A 19088-nucleotide genomic window follows, 5' to 3' on the forward strand; every position below is an offset into this window, starting at 1 on the left:
ACCGTGAGAGTGCTGCCATAAGTGCTCCAGTACAACACTTCAAGTGGCGGTTTGGTCAAGAGTGTACCAAAGTAGTTGTTGCCGTCAGACAAAGTTGTGAAGAGTATCGACAACTGTCGATGTCTTGGAGCTGTAGGGTAGACATAGCATGTAATTTGACACGTTTATATGACGTTATGAGAGAGAGAGAGAGTGTGTGTGTGTGTCAAAGAGAGAGTGGGAAGGAGGAGGGGTGTCAATGAGTATATATATATATATATATATATATATATATATATATATATATATATATATATATATATATATATATATATATATATATATATATATATATATATATATATGTCGTACCTAGTAGCCAGAACGCACTTCTCAGCCTACTATGCAAGGCCCGATTTGCCTAATAAGCCAAGTTTTCATGAATTAATTGTTTTTCGACTACCTAACCTACCTAACCTAACCTAACCTAGCTTTTTCGGCTACCTAACCTAACCTAACCCATAAAGATAGGTTAGGTTAGGTTAGGTAGGGTTGGTTAGGTTCGGTCATATATCTACGTTAATTTTAACTCCAATAAAAAAAAATTGACCTCATACATAATGAAATGGGTAGCTTTATCATTTCATAAGAAAAAATTTTGAGAAAATATATTAATTCAGGAAAACTTGGCTTATTAGGCAAATCGGGCCCTGAATTGTTGGCTGAGAAGTGCGTTCTGGCTACTAGGTACGACATATATATATATATATATATATATATATATATATATATATATATATATATATATATATATATATATATATATATATATATATATGTGTGTGTGTGTGTGTAATCAATGTTTACGAGGATTTATTATCAAAACTGTCACATGTTTACAATGCATTGTAAAATATAATGTTTTGTGATAGCAGGCGGGCTGTCCGCCTTGCTGGCACGATGTGTTGAATTTGGTAGCTAAGCAAAGCTTGTAAATCCACTACGGGCTCACCATAGCCCGTGCTACTTGCAATTTTTCTTTCGAGTGGCTGAATTTATAACAACAACAGCAAAGCTTGCTCTCTCTCTTGGTCAGGGAGCTGCAAGTGTTTGTAACATTCTTCACGTAGATTGTGAGTTCTTTGAGGGGGGGGGGGTCAGGTGTGTAATTTAGCCTGGAACTGTGTATTTGTGAGCTATAGTTGCCCCTCTGGTAGATCCCAGCTCTTGGGTCCCAAGGTGTGGGTCTGGTGGAGTCTCGCATATACAAAAATGAATAGAAAAGAGGGGACGAGGATGGGGGCCGAGGGGAGAGAAAGGGACGAGGCTGGGGCCGAGGGGAGAGAAGGGGACGAGGCTGGGATCCGAGGGGAGAGAAGGGGACGAGGCTGGGGGTCGAGGGGATAGAAGGGGGGACGAGGCTGGGGTCCGAGGGGAGAGCAATGAACGTCACGCGTCGCTCTGAGCCAATTACATTGTTTTCATAATGCTGAACGGCTTATAATTACGCTCTAGTCACATGCTTGTTAGCTTTGATAGGTCGCGCTCCCCCCCTCCCCTTCCCCCATCCCCCCTTCCCCCCTCGTCTCCCCTCCCCCACACTGCCCCCCCCCCCTGGCCGCCAGGCAACACGTGAGCCTAAAGTTGACCACTGGAACGAGGTGGTCGTAGGGTAAGAGTGGTGGTGGGTGTGAGGGTGATTTTGTTTTGCTTTTTTTCACTAAAGATGAAGAGGTGCAGACGAGGAACTAAGTTTAGGAATGTTGAATATAAAGCGAGTTATGATAGCAGGCGGATCCGCTGACACGGTGTGTGGGTGTGTGTGGGTGTAGGTGTGGGTGTGGGTGTGTGTGTGTGTGGGTGTGGGTGTAGGTGTGGGTGTGGGTGTGTGTGTGTGTGGGTGTAGGTGTGGGTGTGGGTGTGGGTGTGTGTGTGTGTGGGTGTGTGTGTGTGTGTGTGTGTGTGTGTGTGTGTGTGTGTGTGTGTGTGTGTGTGTGTGTGTGTGTGTGTGGGTGTGTGTGTGGGTGTGTGTGTGTGTGTGTGTGTGGGTGTGGGTGTGTGTGTGTGTGTGTGTGTGTGTGTGTGTGTGTGTACTCGCCTAATTGTGCTTGCGGGGGTTGAGCTTTGGCTCTTTGGTCCCGTCTCTCAACCGTCAATCAACAGGTGTACAGGATCCTGAGCCAATTGGGCTCTATCATATCTACACTGGGCTCTATCATATCAACACGTGTGTGTGTGTGTGTGGAGGTGTTTGGTGGGTAACATAAGCTTGCTCTCACTTGTCAGGGAGCTGCGGGTGTTTGCAAGGTTCTTGGCCCACCAACTGTGTTGGACGAGGTAGTGTGTCCATGAATCTGGCCATAGATATGATAGCCTTCCTTTCACTGCCCCCCCCCCTTCCCTCAGTTGCACCCCTCCCTTCCCTTCCCCTCACAATCGCCTCCCCTTTCTCCCCTTCTCCCACACACTCGCCCCTCGTCAGACTATCCGAGTAACCAGTCCAGAATAATGACCAAACTTTTTCTCACAATTGCTTTCGGACTGGAACAGTTTACCCCGACAATAGAAAATAAGAAATCCACGTTTTCTAAACTTTTACTTTTAAACTGGAAAGATAACTGCGCGCTAAATGCTGGGTAAATATGTGCTTCAGAATTGTTTATTGTTCTACTTATAATTTTGTTCTGCTTTGTCTAATCGAGGTCCCTTAGGGTCCTAGGACTAGAATTATACAGGATGCAAGCCATAACAGTCGGCTAGCTCCCAGAGGGTGTAGGGAAGCGTGCCCAAACGTCTCGCCCTATCCAGGAATCGAGCTTTGGTCCAGCACAAACCCTAGGGAAGGGTTTAAGGCTCTCCTCTTCCTGTACTCTCCATAGATACCGTCTTGTCGAGGCGGCTCTGATATCCAACATGCCCAACGTGTTTCGTAGTTCCGGCTTTGTTGCTGTTGACTTTTCCCCTTTTCACAATACATATTTAAATGCTCTAACTTTCTTAACAAGCGTGACTTGGCTTAATTCAGCCTACCCCTCCCCCCCTTTTTCTTTTTCTTATCCTCGTATTCTTACCTCATCCTATTCTGTCACTCATCCTTTTTGTACATTTCATCCTATTCTTACCTTTCACCTTACTCTTTTTACCTTCTAGAAATTACCTTTCGTCTCTTACCTGCTCCTCACCTTACCTGTCATGCTCATCAGCGAAATTAAGTAACGTTATCAGGTATTGGTCAGTGAGGAACACGTAAGGAACACGTATATCATTAACTTCTAAACACACTTAACAGCCATCAATAGTTAAGTCAATTTCTATAACTTGCAAACACAATAGCCAGCAATATTTGAGTCAGTTGACCAGACCACACACTAGAAGGTGAAGGGACGACGACGTTTCGGTCCGTCCTGGACCATTCTCAAGTCGATTGAGTCAGTTTCTCCCCCACTGCTCATTCCTAGTAAGGGTCGACGCTACAGCTGTGGACGTGATGATAGACGGTAGACTTTAGTAATTATTAACTTTGAACAGAACCGCAAAAATATGTCTATTTATGTTCCTAATAAAATCTAAACTAACCTATAACCATCCTAGGCTTAATACACGTTAATGCTTGATATAATACATATATGTGCTCTATTAGGCCTAGGAATATGTAAGTTGAGGTATTTAGCTTAATTTTTTAAAGCCTACACTTATGTAGGCTATAAAATGATTATCGACTATAAAATGGTTATAGTACCAAATTCTACTGTATAAATATATATCCACATAGGGTATCCTATCCACATATCACGTCCCACATAGTTGCAAAAAGTACTATCTTATCAGATGAATGGGTTGGCTGCTTGCTCCCCCCCTCCCCCTCCATCCCCCCCACCCCCTACATCTGAGTTCCAGCTCTCCCCAACACCACAACCTCCCCCACACAATCCCCCCCCCCCTTTAATCCCAAGAACACCAGCCCCCCCCCCTCCATATCTACGCCTCTCTCCCCCCCCAGGTCCCGGCACCCCACCAATAGAGCATCAGTACAGAGCACCTGTACTGATGCTCTACTGATACTGATATGATGGACTTGGGGGTGGACGGTAGAGCGACGGTCTCGCTTCATGCAGGTCGGCGTTCAATCCCCGACCGTTTTGGGTAATATATATATATAATACACACAGCCTACATTCGGTGAACAGCATCGTAACATCATCATATATATATATATATACTTCATATATATACTGAATCCGTTATTATCGCCAACAAACAAAATCACAATTACTTTTACCAGGTAACCAGGCGATAAAGCCAATTCCTCTCGCCTTGTAAACATTTTCAATATACGCCAAAGTAAAGTCCCCGACAACCCTCTCTCCCTCTCCCTCCTAAGTTGATATTAAGTTTGCTGCCGCTAAGTCAACTCAACTTCCTTCTGATGAACACGTTTCTAAGTTCATAATCAACTTTTTTTTGCTATTGTTATTTTACTGTTGTGAAGGGCCTTTGAGACTCCTCTCAAGACAGCTTCCTACAGGCTAACTTTAAATTAATTTGCTCGGTATTTTCAGTATCTTTGAATGTTTTGAACATCTTAGAGGAATTTGAACGTCATCTTTGAATGTCTTTGATTACTTGGAATGTCTTTGATTACTTGGAATGTCTTTGATTACTAGGAATATCTTTGATTTATATTTTTTTTTATATTGACACGACACATTTATACATTGAACGTCAACTGGATTTACTTATAAGTCCGATAGGGTTACAAGTCCGGCAGGCTAACAAGTCCGGCAGGCTTACAAGTCCGGCAGGCTTACAAGGAAAGCTTTACAGATTTACAAGTAGGATTAAGGCTTGGGATAATTTTGTTTTCAAAGTGGTATGAAAACCTAAGGTATTTTACAAGTAGAATTGACAAGCCTCGTGAAAGCCTAAAATTAAACGTTACATTAAAACTGGTTTAGATTTATAAGGCGGATGCAAGTTAATAAGATTATAGTGGTGTAGAGAGCCAGGGATCCTCTATCACGTTCACTGTAAGTTCATCTAACTGAACACGTTGCAAGTTCACCAGTTCAATCTCCGCTCAACGTTCAACCAAAGGATCTGACCGAGCGGAGGTGACGGGTTGATATTTGGGGTTTATTGAGCATTTATTTTATTTTCTTAGTCGAGTGACGGTCCATTGACAGACTGGTCAAAGCTATTTTTTCTATTTTTGGCAACACTGACCGAAATGTTTTTGGTATTTGGTACTCTGTTAATGGATCAGTGTTTTGGGTAATGATTGACAGTTAATAGGGGGGATGGTAATTAGTGCTGTTAGTGTGAATGTATGTGTGTGTTCTCTCCTACTTGTCCCTGCAAGGGGTGGACGTCGGCTCTTGGGCTCTGCCTTTCAGCTAATCAAATATTTACCCTTTACCTGTTGGCTATTTTTTTTGTAATGGCTTCCAAGCCATTATATTTCTGCCATTTCTGAATGTAAATCTGAGTATGGTTTTAGCCTTGGTTACTTTCTCCTAGTTCATCACATTTATTTACCACTTTTAGGTTAAAAATATAATTTTTCTTGCCTCAATATGGCTTACCAGTTCCTGAAGGCATGGTTAAAAATATATTTTTTCTTACCTCAATATGGCTTATCAGTTCCTGAAGGCATGGTTAAAAATATATTTTTTCTTACCTCAATATGGCTTATCAGTTCCTGAAGGCATGGTTAAAAATATGTTTTTTCTTGCCTCAATATGGCTTATCAGTTCCTGAAGGCATGGTTAAAAATATGTTTTTTCTTGCCTCAATATGGCTTATCAGTTCCTGAAGGCATGGTTAAAAATATGTTTTTTCTTGCCTCAATATGGCTTATCAGTTCCTGAAGGCATGGTTAAAAATATGTTTTTTCTTGCCTCAATATGGCTTATCAGTTCCTGAAGGCATGGTTAAAAATATATTTTTTCTTACCTCAATATGGCTTATCAGTTCCTGAAGGCATGGTTAAAAATATATTTTTTCTTACCTCAATATGGCTTATCAGTTCCTGAAGGCATTCATGCCTTCGCATTCTGCTGTTGCACTTACTGAACATTCATTGTTTGCTCTGCCAGTGCCTCTTACAGGCTTAGGATCTTACATGTCTAGATCATGTCTTCCCTTTCAATTTTTTTTAATTGCAAGATCTAGCCACCATAATCTTTCACTGAGTACCAAGTCATCATTCTTGTTTCACTCCGAGTTCGATTTCCATGGTATCATAGGGATTCTCAGACCTTTTGGTACGCCCTATAAAGAATGTTGATCTTTCACTCTTTCTCTCTTCCTCCTGCAACGGTGTTTATTAGTGTTGCATGATTGGGGAGAAGAAGAACTCCCAGAACCCCATCAACCAGGTATCAACCAGGTAACCAGGATCCATGACGAATACCTAGTGGCCATTGGCCCTGTTGGCGTTTTATGTCTATCTTGTCTATCTTATGGCAATGTCTATCTTGCTGTGTCTGTAGGACAGATGTGGCCTTGCTGGCAGGTGTGGTTTTGCTGGCAGGTGTAGCCTTGCTGGCAGGTGTGGCCTTGCTGGCAGGTGTGGCCTTGCTGGCAGGTGTAGCCTTGCTGGCAGGTGTGGCCTTGCTGGCAGGTGTGGCCTTGCTGGCAGGTGTAGCCTTGCTGGCAGGTGTGGCCTTGCTGGCAGGTGTGGCCTTGCTGGCAGGTGTGGCCTTGCTGGCAGGTGTGGCCTTGCTGGTAGGTGTGGCCTTACTGGCAGGTGTGGCCTTGCTGGCAGGTGTGGCCTTGCTGGCAGGTGTAGCCTTGCTGGCAGGTGTGGCCTTGCTGGCAGGTGTGGCCTTGCTGGCAGGTGTAGCCTTGCTGGCAGGTGTGGCCTTGCTGGTAGGTGTGGCCTTACTGGCAGGTGTGGCCTTGCTGGCAGGTGTGGCCTTGCTGGCAGGTTCGGTTTCAACTCCTTTTGACCATGTCGTAGCTCAGTCGATTAAGGCAGCGTTTGGGATGCTCTCGGACGTAGGTTCGAATCCTCATCATGGCCCTTGTGGATTTGTTCATTTGCTTGTCTGGAGTCTTTCGCGATTCTCAACGAAGTTTTCACAGAAATGGTTCTCGTGGCATAGTCCTTATTTATTCATCTCTTCGAAAATAGTGTTTATATTGACAAATTCATGTTTTTCTATGCTATAGGTATATGACCTCAATCTGTATAGTTCCGTCAACATCTTCTAAACCTCTTATAGCCTTTTGTAGGCCATTGTAGCCCCTTGTAGCCTCTTGTAGCCCCTTGTAGCCTCTTGTAGCCCCTTGTAGCCTCTTGTAGCCCCTTGTAGCCTCTTGTAGCCTCTTGTAGCCCCTTGTAGCCTCTTGTAGCTCCTTGTAGCCCCTTGTAGCCTCTTGTAGCTCCTTGTAGCTCCTTGTAGCCTCTTGTAGCCCCTTGTAGCCTCTTGTAGCTCCTTGTAGCCCCTTATAGCCCCTTGTAGCCCCTTGTAGCCTCTTGTAGCCCCTTGTAGCCCCTTGTAGCCCCTTGTAGCCTCTTGTAGCCCCTTGTAGCCTCTTGTAGCTCCTTGTAGCCCCTTGTAGCCTCTTGTAGCCCCTTGTAGCCCATTGTAGCCCCTTGTAGCCTCTTGTAGCCCCTTGTAGCCTCTTGTAGCTCCTTGTAGCCCCTTGTAGCCTCTTGTAGCTCCTTGTTGCCTCTTGTAGCCCCTTGTAGCCCATTGTAGCCCCTTGTAGCCTCTTGTAGCCCCTTGTAGCCTCTTGTAGCTCCTTGTAGCCTCTTGTAGCCCCTTGTAGCCTTTTGTAGGCCCTTATAGCCTCTTGTAGCCCCTTGTAGCCTCTTGTAGCCCCTTGTAGCCTCTTGTAGCCCCTTGTAGCCTCTTGTAGCCTCTTGTAGCCCCTTGTAGCCTCTTGTAGGCCCTTGTAGCCTCTTGTAGCCCCTTGTAGCCTCTTGTAGCCCCTTGTAGCCTTTTGTAGGCCCTTATAGCCTCTTGTAGCCCCTTGTAGCCTCTTGTAGCCTCTTGTAGCCCATTGTAGCCCCTTGTAGCCTCTTGTAGCCTCTTGTAGCCTCTTGTAGCCTCTTGTAGCCCCTTGTAGCCCCTTGTAGCCCCTTGTAGCCTCTTGTAGCCCCTTGTAGCCTCTTGTAGCCTCTTGTAGCCCCTTGTAGCCCCTTGTAGCCCCTTGTGGCTGCTCCTCGTTAAGCAAGCGGTTAAGTTCGGATTATCCTCTTGGTTCAGTTAGGCTTTGCATAATCTCCTTGGTCCTGAGTTTTAGTTACTTTTTCCCCACTGTTATTGATAGTTTCCCTCGGATGTGATCCCCTCTCTCACACACACACACACACACACATACACACACACACACACACACACACACACACACACACACACACACACACACACACACACACACAGCCTCGTAGCCTGGTGGATAGCGCGCAGGACTCTTAATTCTGTGGCGCGGGTTCGATTCCCGCACGAGGCAGAAACAAATGGGCAAAGTTTCTTTCACCCTAAGTGCCCCTGTTACCTAGCAGTAAATAGGTACCTGGGAGTTAGTCAGCTGTCACGGGCTGCTTCCTGGTGTGTGTGTGTGTGTGTGTGTGTGTGTGGTGTGGAGGAAAAAAAAAAAAAAAAAAAGTAGTTAGTAAAACAGTTGATTGACAGTTGAGAGGCGGGCCGAAAGAGCAAAGCTCAACCCCCGCAAAAACACAACTAGTAAACACACAACTAGTAAACGCACACACACACGCAGATCTGTGCGTGTGTGTGTGCGGGTTGTCTTCTGTAATATGAAGCTTCCATCTGTGGCCTGGCGACGGTACCTGGCGAGTTCCAGCTGTGTCCTGGCTTCCAGCTGTGCCCTGTCTTCCAGCTCTGTCCTGGCTTCCAGCTGTGCCCTGTCTTCCAGCTCTGTCCTGGCTTCCAGCTGTGCCCTGTCTTCCAGCTGTGTCCTGGCTTCCAGCTGTGTCCTGTCTTCCAGCTGTGTCCTGGCTTCCAGCTGTGTCCTGGCTTCCAGCTGTGGCCTGGCTTCCAGCTGTGTCCTGGCTTCCAGCTGTGTCCTGGCTTCCAGCTGTGTCCTGGCTTCCAGCTGTGTCCTGGCTTCCAGCTGTGTCCTGGCTTCCAGCTGTGTCCTGGCTTCCAGCTGTGCCCAGCTGTGTCCTGGCGTGGCGTATCTGTGTACGCGACGCTGATTGTTCCGACACGGGGTTCCGAAGGACGTCTGCTCTCTCGGGATTTAGCTAATTCTTTGTGCATTCTTGGGAACTTTTACCCTTAACCTGATTTTGTTCCGATTTTTTTTGTCTGCGTGTTTTGATTAGTTATACTTTAAGCCCGTGATACGTATGTGTGGTTACATGTTTGTTTTTAGTTTATATGAAGGTCTGGAGGCCTTGTCAGAGACAGGGCCGCGGGCACATTGATCCTTGGAATCACCTCGGGATACACGTATAGTAGTTTTTTTATCGTTTCATTCACCGTCGTGTTATCGTGGGTTTGGAGGCTCGCAGACATCACTATGAAGATGTGAGAAAATTATGCCTATGGCATTCTTCTTATATCTGAGGCGAGCAAGTTTTAATTAAACGCCTTCCCCCCCTACCCCCCATTCCCCCCCCCCCCCCCCCACCTTATCCTCCTCCCCATTCATATTCTCCAGCCCTTCTTCCTCTCCCTTCTCCCCCTCCCTTACCCTCTCCCTTCTCCCCCACTCTCCCTTACCCTCTCCCTTCAAATTTTTGTTAAAAAGATACTCAGATTTTTTGGCTCATCGGATAATTAAACGAAGGAGTCCAAACTGGATTACGCTGAGTCTTGGGAGAAGTGAGGAAGGAGAGGGGGCATGGGGAGAGGGGAGAGGAGGGAGAGGGGGCATGGGGAGAGGGGAGAGGAGGGAGAGGGGTCATGGGAAGGAGAGGGAGAAGGAGGGGAAAAGGTATATCAGAGAGAAAATAGAAATGCAAAGTGAATAGTGGTGGGGAAGTGAAGACAGAGGGGAATGAGAGAGGGAGAGGGAATGAGAGATGAGGAAGTGAGACGAGGAGAGGCGACTGAGAAACACCTTATGAGAGAGGAGTTGATAAAAGGGGGGGAGTGGGGGGGGGGAGTTGTGAGGATAGTGATAGGAAGTTAGAATAGTGCGAAAAGGGGGGAAGGTGGAGTCGGGAATAGGTATAGTGCCACCATTTTGTATTTCAAGTTGTAACTGGTTAAACTATTCAATCGCTAACCAGTTTGCTCGTCCGACCGAGTGACATACGTCAATTTTCAAGTGTCATGTGTCCTCACCAGAAGCGCACGAACCTACACAACCCACCTAACCTATCGAGACTGGTGTGTTTATACGTCCTTAAAGCAGCCGACATTTGGCGTTGTGGTCGACAGAGTATGAATTGTGGTTCATTAAGCTAAAGAGGCTTGGAACCAGCGCGGCTGAATTAATCTGGCGTAGACTTGCGTGCATCTACGCCAGACCTTGCACGCAGGTCTACGCCACTCACCCCCGGCGTAGACCTGGTCGTAACGTGACATATGGTCGAAGGTATACGCTTGACAATTACGCTTCCTGGCGCCCTTGTGGCTTGAGAAGCTCCTGCCGGCGCCGGGAAAGCAACGACTCCTGGCCACTAATGACTCGTCTTGAGAGGAAGTTGTGGCCTGCTCGCTGTGTGGGGCTGTGGGCAGGATTTACATGTAAGACTGGCGGGGTGGGGAAGATACTCTTGAGTAGACAGGTGGTTGAGAAGGGCCTTGTAGTTAAGACAGTGGGTAGTTCATTAAGGGGACGGGTGAGGAGGTGGGTGTAATGGCTACTATGAGTGGTGACTGCCAGGTGGATAATTGTTGAGATGGAGAGCAGCAGTTAAGGGCTTGGACTGGCCGCTCCGTCTTGGGGTAAACGCGTGCTCGTATTTTAAAGACGTGTGGGGTGGGGGGGGGGGGAAGATGATTTACATACGGCTGCGTCTCTCATAGTGGCTCTTTTGGGTCTCTTTAATGCTTATAGGTTGTCTCTTTAATGCTTACGATGTCTTGCAAGTATGGGGGTATTTTTGCTCTCTTTGTGTGTGTGTGTGTGTGTGTGTGTGTGTGTGTGTGTGTGTGTGTGTGTGTGTGTGTGTGTGTGTGTGTGTGTGTGTGTGTGTGTGAGCTCTGCTCTTTCCGCCCGCCACTCAATTGTCAATCAATCAACTGTTACTAACTACTAACTAACTAATTTTTGTTTGTTTTTTCACACACACACACACACACACACACACACACACACACACACACACACACACACACACACAAAGTTGACAGTTGATAGGCGGGCCGAAAGAGCAAAGCTCAACCCCCGCAAACACAACTAGGTGAATACACACACACACACACACACACACACACACACACACACACACACACACGCACACACACACACACACACATACACACACACACACACACCACACACACACCACACACACACCACACACACACACACACACACCACACACACACAGGAAGCAGCCCGTAACAGCTGTCTAACTCCCAGGTACCTATTCACTGCCAGGTAACAGGAGCATAAAGGTGAAAGAAACTCTGCCCATTTGTTTCTGCCTGATCCGGGAATCAAACCCGGGCCACAGAATTACGAGTCCTGCGCGCTGTCCACTCAGCTACCAGACCCCAAGAATCGTGGTGGGAGTGGGAGTGTTAGAGAAAAATATATATGTAGTACACATAATAGAGACATAATCGCCTCGCTTTCACACCATTTGTTGGGGTGCCTGGGCGTGAATGTTCTGACGGCGTTCGAAGACCACGTGTTCCTTTGGTGGAAAAATATCCAAAAAATTATTTTGCGTGGCGGAAGATGAGGGTGGAGACGGAGTCCGGGTTGTTGTTTAAGATTCGCCACCCGGGGACAAAGTTCCAAGTAGCATGGGCTATGGTGAGCCCGTAGAGTGGTCCGGAGCGGCGGCGTCCTACTCCCAGGCAGTTCCCCAGAGAGTGAGCGTCAACTTGTACAGTAACCAGAGGTCCCCGAGTGGTAATGACGCCTTGAACGTCCGACACTCTCCATCAGGAGGACAAGAGCCTGACTCAAGTACTTACGAAACCTGTACATCTTTTCTCAATCTTTGGCGGCTCTGTTTATATACATTTTAACAGTTTACGATCTCCGAAGCACCAGGAGGCTATTTATAACAATAACAACAGTTGATTGGGTATTTTTCATGCTTGTAAACTGTTTAATAAATGTAACCAAAGCCGTCAAAGATTGAGGAAAGATGTACACGTTCGTAAGTGCTTGAGTAACTGCTTCGTGAATCCCCAGTTTTCTAGCGAGGTACTAACGAGCCTGGTAGCGAGTCTAATCACCTCCGGACGTTCCCACGCGAATTTCACTTCATTTATCAACTATATTATTGTTGTTCAAGTAACAGTTTAATACAACAAACGTTTATTGGTGATAGACACAGGAATAATTTATTGAATTACATATATATTGTAAATAAAATATTTGTTCCTGCTATTTATATAATATTTATATAATATATTATATAATAATTTATATTATATAATATTAATAATTATATATTATATACTATATATTAATATATATATATAATATAATAATTATATATTAAATATATTAATAATTATATAATATTATATAATAATTTATATAATATTTCCTTCCTGCTACTAGAGAATGGAACTTCCAGTTATTCCGGTTTCCAATATGTAAATATTACACAAGATACTGACATCTATTGGCGGAATTAGTAGTTTGGGGAACCCGGTGGAAGACATGGCCACACTCCCTTATCCCTACAATACAAGTCACTTTAATTAACGGGAGCAAGGGGCACAATACAAGAGATACCGTTATTGTTGCGTGACTGTATTGGAAAGCAAGTGAAACATTAACATGGAGAATTGCTATTAATTTAACTCTCTTTTAAAGAATTGGTGCTCACAATGCTCTCTCTCTCTCTCTCTCTCTCTCTCTCTCTCTCTCTCTCTCTCTCTCTCTCTCTCTCTCTCTCCTCTCTCTCTCTCTCTCTCTCTCTCTCTCTCTCTCTCTCTCTCTCTCTCTCTCTCTCTCTCTCTCTCTCTCTCTCTCTATATATATATATTACTGTGACCACCTGCAGGCACTCAGGACGTGTACTCTGCAACGAAGACATGGTGAGACATAGTTGATACATGGAAAGTACTCCAAGGTTTAGTTCCTAATATTCCCACTAAAACTTGTTAGCGAGAGAGAGAGAGAGAGAGAGATGTAAAGTAATCTTAGTGAAGAGGAAGGTGCAGATATTAGCAGTGTTGCTTAGATATGATCAAGGTAAACCACAGGTAATCATCTTCATCATCAATATGGTGACTACTGATGCCATCACCATCACTACCCACACCTTCCTGCCTCCCCCCCCCCACTACCTCTACCTTCTTCACCATCCTTACGTCCCCCCCCCCTCCACTCCCGATACACCGAACACCATACTTATCACCCTAGCTGCTACTAGTCACTCCCTCCCCCCCCCCCCCTACCATTCCCCACACCCAGCCCCCCCTACCCAGACCTCCTATGTCTACCCCTACCACCAACCCCATCACCCTGCACCATTATCGTCGCTATTACCACCACCATTCACCCCCCCCCCCACACCACCACCACCACCACCACCACCACCACCACCACCACCATACCGAACACCGACAACAAGTCATAATATATACATACAGAGCCAAGACCTGTCTGAATCCTTGCAGACAGGAGCACTCAGGTGACAACATCCCTCTGACCATAAATGTTATAGTATTAAGCAAACAATGAGACGTCAAGGTCTTCGAGCATATGTCAACTGTGGTGCCAAGTCCTCCAGGAATACCGAGGAATGACATGCAGGCGAAGCTGCAAAACTTGCAGCTAAGAGGAGGAATGTAGACATGTACATACCACAGTCTTGCACACATTATTTATGCAAATTAAATTATTTATTATTAATGCAAAGCAAAAGACGTATAGTGACCATAATACAGCAGTTGCAACACCAGGATCTGTGGGTGGTGGAAGAAGTCAAGCAACTGTGAACCACTTATGTTTATGAAAGAGGACAATAAGAGGAAGAGAACTGCACTTACACGTAAGGCTCGGATACCTATGTGCATGGGAAATAGGCTTATAGTTCCAGAAGAGGAAATGTCAGCATTGTGGAGACACACCAAACAGACCACTGGAACATTATCTAACACAGTGCACAGTTACACACCAAACAGATCACTGGAACATTATCTAACACAGTGCACAGTTACACACCAAACAGATCACTGGAACATTATCTAACACAGTGCACAGTTACACACCAAACAGATCACTGGAACATTATCTAACACAGTGCACAGTTACACAGTAAACAGACTTACAGGAACATTATCTAACACAATGCACAGTTACAAATCAAACAAGATCGCCACTGAAATGTAACAGTGCAGAAACTGTTATACACATTGAGCATAATCTTACTGAAGCCAACATATGAGTCATAAATACTCATCCACCGTCTAATTAAAACAGGAATGGATAAAGCTTAGTGGGCCAGACAGAGGCTTAAGGCTCGCACAGGAATATCCCTGAAAAAAAATCCACCACCACCTTGGTCGCCTTGGAGCCGGTCGGCCGAGCGGACAGCACACTGGACTTGTGATCCTGTGGTTCTGGGTTCGATCCCAGGCGCCGGCGAGAAACAATGGTCTGAGTTTCTTTCACCCTATGCCCCTGTTACCTAGCAGTAAAATAGGTACCTGGGTGTTAGTCATCTGTCACGGGCTGCTTCCTGGGGGTGGAGGCCTGGTCGAGGACCGGGCCGCGGGGACACTAAAGCCCCGAAATCATCTCAAGATAACCTCAAGATAACCTTGACTAGCCTCCACCGCCAGCCAGCCGCTGCTGCCCTGCTATTAATACAAGTATATATTTACGATGATCCTGTAATATTCTCGCGTCGATTTAATTCATATTCGACGCGGGGTCGACCCTGCGCCACGAACCCTGTCTGAGATTTACCACCCACTCTGTACTCAGTAGCGCCAGCCAGCCACAATAGGAAGGTTAACCCGTTATTTAGAGCGGGGAAGCGACTAAATGTTTGCCGTAGAGATATGTGTATGTGGTGGGTTTAGTGTAGCCTGGTGAATCAGGGACATCTGTAATTCAGGTCAATCTCTTCATTTTTAACGGGGTGGAAAAATGGAGTGTTTTGCCTAACCGGAAACCCGGTTCATAGGTTTCTGGTTAGGCCAAGCAGTTACCTACCTAACCTTGAGGTTACCTTGAGGTGCTTCCGGGGCTTAGCGTCCCTGCGGCCCGGTCGTCGACTAGGTCGACCTAACTAAGTTTCTTTTCTTATTTTTTCGTGGGTGTGGATCACTAATTCCTCTGAGCTTCAGTAGTAGTCAGGGAAAGTCGAAAATTCCAAGCTGCTTCTGGAGACATTCCTTATTAAGACCACTTATTACCACGGTCGATAGAGTTTCGACCTCACACACATGGGGTCCCCGGTTCGAGTACCCTAGAGCCCAAGTTAATAGCACCTATATAGTTTATGTGCTCCTCTAGCTCCAGCTCGGGGGGGGAGAACAATAAGTTAAGCAACATTATCGGTATAGTCGAAATTCTACTTGTCGAGAACGGAAAATTGTTTCTTGCGCTCAAGTGACCTGTTCCCCCTCAGTGCGGGCCAGCCAGAGGCTCAAAGCCCGCGCAGGAATATCCCGAAAAACAAAACAGAAATTGAACACGTTTCAACGCTAATAAACAAAGTATCACTAAAAGGAAAACTGTGTTTTTAACCGACCAGTTATTAAACAGAAGTAGGGATCCTGCGGCAGCTTTAGCGGGGGGAAGTGAGTTGTGGTGTTTAACTGGCCTGCAAATGCAGTAATATGATTATTCCTATTTCCACTCGGGATTACGCCAACACCTGCCTGGATTATCTGTTCGGATATATGGTGGATTCGGATGCCGAGCGCATAGCTCAGTGGGTTGAAAATTTGGATATGAAAATGGCGGGTTGATACACAAGTCCTTCAGTGAGATGTATTTGTCTGTTTTCTTCATGCCACTTAACTTAATGGTTTTCTTGAGTGAATTCTTATTTCCTCCTTCCCTGTCTCTCTCTGTGTTTCTTCTTCTTCTTCTCTCTCTCTCTCTCTCTCTCTCTCTCTCTCTCTCTCTCTCTCTCTCTCTCTCTCTCTCTCTCTCTCTCTCTCTCTCTCTCTCTCTCTCTCTCTCTCTCTCTCTCTCTCTCTCCCTCTCCCTCTCCCTCTCTCTCTCTCTCTCTCTCTCTCTCTCTCTCTCTCTCTCTCTCTCTCTCTCTCTCTCTCTCTCTCTCTCTCTCTCTCTCTCTCTCTCTCTCTCTCTCTCTCTCACTCTCACTCACTCTCTCTCTCTCTCTCTCTCTCTCTCTCTCTCTCTCTCTCTCTCTCTCTCTCTCTCTCTCTCTCTCTCTCTCTCTCTCTCTCTCTCTCTCTCTCTCTCTCTCTCTCTCTCAACGTCTCTCCTCCTCCACCATTCAAACACGCATTCACTTCTGAGTGTTCTGTTAAAATCTATGTTTTATCCGGCCATTATGGCGGATGGTTTAAGCTGACCACCATTAATAACTCTTAACAAACTAGGTATTTAATCCTGGTGTTTTATGAACCAGAAGATGAATGGGTGGCTGACTTTGAAGCTAATATCTCATCTACTCGATCGTGTCATCCGAAGATAAATATTCGCTTCAGTGAGGTATTTCGGATGAGCGAGAGATATTTATTTTGCGGTGACGTGGTGGTGTTTTTAGGGTGGGTGGAAGGGGAATATCAGAAGAAAGCGCCAAGCCATTAGGATTATGGAGCACAGGGAAGGGATGAGGAGGAGGATTTGGGGTGGGACGGGTGATGTAAAAGGAATGGTGCCCAACCACTTGTGGACGGTCGGGGATTGAACGCCAACCTGCATGAAGCCAGACCGTCGCTTTACCGTCCAGCCCAAGTGGTTGGAGTTAGAATTGGGGAGCTGGTGGGATCTTCTGTGGCTGGGGATTACTGCCACCACCACCTTCTGTGGCTGGGGATTACTGCCACCACCACCTTCTGTGGCTGGGGATTACTGCCACCACCACCTTCTGTGGCTGGGGATTACTGCCACCACCACTTTCCTTGGCAAGGGTTGGTGCTTGGGAGTGGGGGTGGGGGTGGGGGGGGTCGACACAGAGGGTTGCAATTGACCCACTGGTCGACAAGGAGCCTGAATCCTGTGACATTTTACCAATGATAAAGACAGCCGCCGAGATAGTCCATTCGTCGCTGGGGAAACTTCTGCGACAGTCGGTGTACTAACCTCTCGCAACAATAACATACACATTATGATGTGGGGCTAATACACTTTCATACAGAAATACAGAGGAAGCAAAGTATGAGTGTTGGAAAGTATAAATCAAATTCGAACAGTGGTTTGGCGCCGCACGACTCCAGGATGAGCTATATGCCAGTGGTATAGCGCCGCTGAGGGCATTAGACGTTGTGGTCTTTGGCCACAGGAGGTCATTAGACGGGTTACTAAGATGAACAGCTTCAGGAGATGAAGTTGCAAGGCAGTTAGTGTGTGTGGAGGTGGACTAGGGGAAGCTGGAGGTGGGGACTTCTGTTGGGGACTTCTGTTGGGGACTCCTGTTGGGGACTTCTGTTGGGGACTCCTGTTGGGGACTCCTGTTGGGGACTCCTGTTGGGGACGCCTGTTGGGGACTGACGCTGTATCCGTCCATGTAGCCATGGAACGGGGGACGACGTCCCCCTCTCCTCTATCCTCCTCCTCCCTCCTCCTCTGCTGCTGGAAGTCTTGGGTCTTGCAAGTTTTCTGTTGTGTCATTGTCAGGCTTCTGTTTTTGTTGTGTTTGTCGCTGTCAGATGTGTGTTTCTGGTATCTACAGCTGTGTTTGTTTCTGTTGAGTTTCCAGTGTTTTTGTTTAATTCTTTGTTGATAGGCGCTTCTGCTTTTGTTTCTTTTAAATTAAAGAGTGTGTGTGTGTGTGCGCGCGCGCATGTTTCTGTGTCTGCGCCTGATTGCGCGCACACGCTCCTTTATGCACTTTACACCCCTACTCTGTGATACCCCTTTTTAGGCATTACAGGGCATAGCGCCACTGAAGTATAGCGCTATGCCATGTAATGGCTTGTAAAGTAACACGCTTGCTCACGTATGCTTAGGAATACGCACACATGCATGTGCTTCCTCTTGTGCAAACACGCCACACACACGCAAACATGCATCACACACACATGCGCCTTCAAACTCAATAAAATACACTAGAAATAGCTCCATGCTTTTTTTTTTAATACTTTTAAAACGTCCACTATATCCAGGATGGAAAATACTGCATACGGACTACCGACAAATTCAGTTTTCCTGTCACAAATTACATTACTGAGGTCTTGAAGTCTTGAGAAGGCTTAAAGTCTCTAGAGGTCTTCAAGGCTCGAAGTCTCTAGAGGTCTTCAAGTCTCGAAGTCTCTAGAGGTCTTTAAGTCTCGAAGTCTCTAGAGGTCTTCAAGTTTCGAAGTCTCTAGAGGTCTTCAAGTCTCGAAGTCTCTAGAGGTCTTCAAGTCTCGAAGTCTCTAGAGGTCTTCAAGGCTCGAAGTCTCTAGAGGTCTTTAAGTCTCGAAGTCTCTAGAGGTCTTCAAGTTTCGAAGTCTCTAGAGGTCTTCAAGTCTCGAAGTCTCTAGAGGTCTTCAAGGCTCGAAGTCTCTAGAGGTCTTCAAGTGTGGAGAAGTCCAGAAGAGCGGAAATCATGGAACCTGGCTATGGCTTCGTCGGGTAACTAGCCTGTACGGAACACACCGAGCTTTGTACGGCTTAATTCATGAGGCTGCACCAAGAAGCAACAACAGCGGCAGCTGCAGCAGCGGCGGCGGCAACAGCTGCAATGACACACCAAACCAATACAGTCTGCCACACTAGCCATTCAGTCTATTCAAAACAGTCAGCCAACCAATTTCACCTGCAAGCCAGTTAACAATACAGCCAACCAGCCAATAAAACCAGCCAACCGGTCAATTTCACCGGCCAACCAGTCAACACATGAAGGCCTCAAGTCA

The sequence above is a fragment of the Procambarus clarkii genome, chromosome 81 (genome assembly GCF_040958095.1).
Source record: "Procambarus clarkii isolate CNS0578487 chromosome 81, FALCON_Pclarkii_2.0, whole genome shotgun sequence".
NCBI classification, from domain to species: Eukaryota; Metazoa; Arthropoda; class Malacostraca; order Decapoda; family Cambaridae; genus Procambarus; species Procambarus clarkii.